We start from the raw sequence: 3,498 nt of genomic DNA on the forward strand, positions 1-3,498 counted from the left end.
ATTTTGTCTTTTGATGGTTTATTTTCAGTTATGTTGGATAGTGTATTTATGTCATATATCAAAGTCCCTAAGTTTGTCCTTGTTTTCTAATTGATGATATTTATAGATCTAGGCTTTACATTTAGGTTTTAATCCACGCTGAGTTAATTTTTGTGTATGGTGTAAGATATGGGTCTTTTTTCATTTCCTGCAAATGGATTTCCAATTTTTCCAGCACCATTTGTTGAAGAGACTATCTCTTCCTCCATTTAATGCATTTTGGCTCTTTGTTAAAGGTGGATGGATTATTACGGGTTCTCAATTCTGTTCCATTGATCTGTCATTGTACCAGTACCAGGCTATTTTGACTACTGTCACTATGTTGTAGGTTTTGTTCTTCTTTTTAAAAAGTGCTTTGCTTACACATGGTCTCATTCCTTTCCATATAAAGTTAGTGGTTAGTTTTTCCATCTTTTAAAAGAATGATGTTGGAATTTAATTGTGATTGCATTATATGTATAGATTACTTAGGTAGTGACATTTGACATTTTCACAATGTTAAGTCTTCTGCAGGATTTTTGGGGTTCTTGTAGTAGTGTTTTGTAGTTTTCTTTGTATAGTCTTTTATTTCTCTTGTTAGATTTATTCCCAAGTATTTCAACTTTTGGGTGGATGTTGTGTGAGTTGGAGTCCTGTGTGTGGCTCTGCGGGTTAATGTGTTAGACTGAAAGGTAAGTTTGAACTGAAAGGTTGGTAGTTCAAGGTTACCAGCTGCTCCTGGGAAACCCTATACTGAGTCGTTGTGGGTCCAAACCGACTTGGTGGCACTTAACAACAACATTGTGTGAGTTAGAAGAACCAAATCTATGGCACTTAACAGCAACAACCATTGTAAATAATATTATTTTCCTAATTTCCTTTTCAGAGCTCTCTTTATTAGTGTAAAGGAATCTATCTGTTTTTGTTGATCTTGTATCCTGCCACTTTGCTGAATCTATCGATGAGTTCCATTTTTTTTCTTGCTGAGTCTTTGGAATTTTCTTAGTATAGGATTATATGGTCTGCAAATAGAGTTTTACTTCTTCTTTATCAGTTTGGATGCCTTTAGTTTCCCTTTCTTGTCATATAGCTCTGGCAAAGACGTCCAGTACAACATTGAATAGGAGTGGTAATAAAGGGCATCCTTGTCTGGTTCCTGTCCACAAGGGGAATGGCTTCCATATCTCACGATTGAGAATGATATTGGCTGATGGTTTTGTATATTTACTCTTAATTATCTTGAGGAATTTCCCTTCTATTCCTATTTGTTGAATCCTTTTATCAGGAATAGAAGAAAAAAAACCCAATGATTTTGCCAAATGCCATTTCTGCATCAATTGATAGACACATGTAAATTTTTCCCTTTATTTATTTGATTGTTACACTGATTGTTTTTCTAATATTGACTTATTCATGTATACCTGATATGAATCCCACTTAGTCATAATGTATTATTATTATTTTTATATATTGTTGGATTCTATTGGCTAGGATTTTGTTGAGAAATTTTGCACCTATGTTCATAAGGCATAGTGGTATATATATATATATATTTAAAGAGATGTCTTTGCTTGGTTTTGGTATCACAATCATGCTTGCTTCATAAAATGAATTTGGGAATTTTCCCATTTTATCTGTTTATGGAATAGTTTGAGTAGAATTGGTGTCAGCTCTTCTCTGAATGTTTGGTAGAATACACCAGTAAAACCATCTGGGCCTTTAATTGGGAGTTTGTTTTTTCCTTTTATTTTAAAAATTCTGCACCATTTATTATCACTCATAAATTTCATTTAAAAAGGGAGCTAACACACGGGTCAGGGTGGTATGAGAAAAAAACTCCAGCTTTGTCCAGGTGGCTCTGTTTACACCTGGTGGGGCTCTCCCATGCCTGGCACAGCAGCTGCGTTTGTCCAACGCCCCTTTGCAGCTGAAGCCCTGGGAGCACTTGGCACAGCCCTCAGGGCAGGAGGAACAGCAGGTCTTCTAGCAGGAGGTGTATTTGCACTCTTTGCACTTGCAGGAGCCAGGGCAGACCAGTGAGCCACCAGTGGCGTGGGAGCAGTTGGGGTCCATTTTGAGCGAGGTGGGCGAGGTTGAAGACAGGTGATGAAGATGATAGGATGGTGGAAGACGTGGTGTAGTTGGGAGTTTATTAATGATTTGGTCAATATCTTCTCTTGTTATAGGACTGCTTAAATTTTCTACTCCATTCTGTAAGGGTTTTTAATACCTGATTTTTCGAAAGTCTTGCACCTACCACCTTTTGTTTAGTAGCCAAGCATGTTGACAGTTTGCACCACCCAGGGACTCCTATGAAAAGCAGACTGTTGTTGTCATTGTTGTTAAAGTGCCATCGAGTTGCTTCCAACTCATAGTGAGGGTTTCCAAGAGCAGCTTGTGGGTTTGATCTGCCAATCTTGGGGTTACCAGTCCAATGCTTATCCTACAGTGCCACACCAGGACTTATGAAAAACATAACCTGTTACAGATGAGGAAACAGAAGCACAGACGGGCTAATTAATGTCTCCAAGTTCCCAGAAGTACTAGGTGGTAAATGTGATCTCAGGAAGCATGACTTTAGAACTCATGATTCTAGCTACTAGACTATACTGCAAGTCTATGTGCATAGATGAGGAAGATTTCCATGACATATTTCAAAGTGAGTGAGAAAAAATCACCTAGAGTACACTATGTATTGTATGACCCCACGGATACAACTATATATAAACAAAAAGCCTAGAAGGCTACACACCCAAATGTTAGCAAAGGCATCTCTGGGAAGTGGTATTAGGGAGAACTTTTTGCTTTTTCATTATTTAAAATTTTTTTTCTCCACAAAGTTCAAGTATTCCTGGGAAAAACAATATTTCTATTCTTGAAAAGAAATGTAAAAGTCAGTAAAATCAAGTTTCACACCAAGATGGGTGTGAGCAGCAGGGAACTCAGCAATTGCTTCATGAGTATGAGGAGCACAGGATGTGAAATGGCAGCATTTTCTCCTCCCCTGTCTTCCCCATATCACTTTTCGTTTTATTTAATTTATTTTCCATTTCCTGAGAAAGGCTGAAGATGGTATGCTTGGTTGCCCTTCTTTTCCCTTGGCTCTGAGAGTTTATCCATTTCAACCGGACCGTAAGTGACTAAAGAAAGCAAGTGTACATCAGAAAACTCGAGGACTGGAAGGATCCTTAGTAGGTCTGGTTCAGTAACTTAAAAAAAAAAAAAGAAAAAAGGCTTCTTCCTCCCCACTCCACCCCCCCACTGCCTCTAGGAAAACCAAACCTAAGTGAGGAAGAACAGAGACTCCTTGGTCTCTGAGAACAGAGTTTGAAAGCTACTCATCTAACCAAATGCTATCATTTTATACAGGGGGAAATTGAGGCTGGGAGAGATGGTTAAAGACTCACATGGGGCTTCAAAAAGTCTGTGGACTACTGTAAAAGACTAAGGGAAAGAACCCATACTAAAAGGGGGTGGGGG

The 3,498-nt window shown here is 38.4% G+C and overlaps 1 pseudogene; it reads right to left on the reverse strand.

The window, feature by feature from the left end:
• Window positions 1-1,791: 1,791 nt before the first annotated feature.
• Window positions 1,792-2,091, reverse strand: LOC102838932 (annotated as a pseudogene).
• Between the last annotated feature and the right edge of the window lie 1,407 nt (window positions 2,092-3,498).

Source organism: Chrysochloris asiatica, unplaced genomic scaffold (genome assembly GCF_000296735.1).
Source record: "Chrysochloris asiatica unplaced genomic scaffold, ChrAsi1.0 scaffold00038, whole genome shotgun sequence".
NCBI classification, from domain to species: Eukaryota; Metazoa; Chordata; class Mammalia; order Afrosoricida; family Chrysochloridae; genus Chrysochloris; species Chrysochloris asiatica.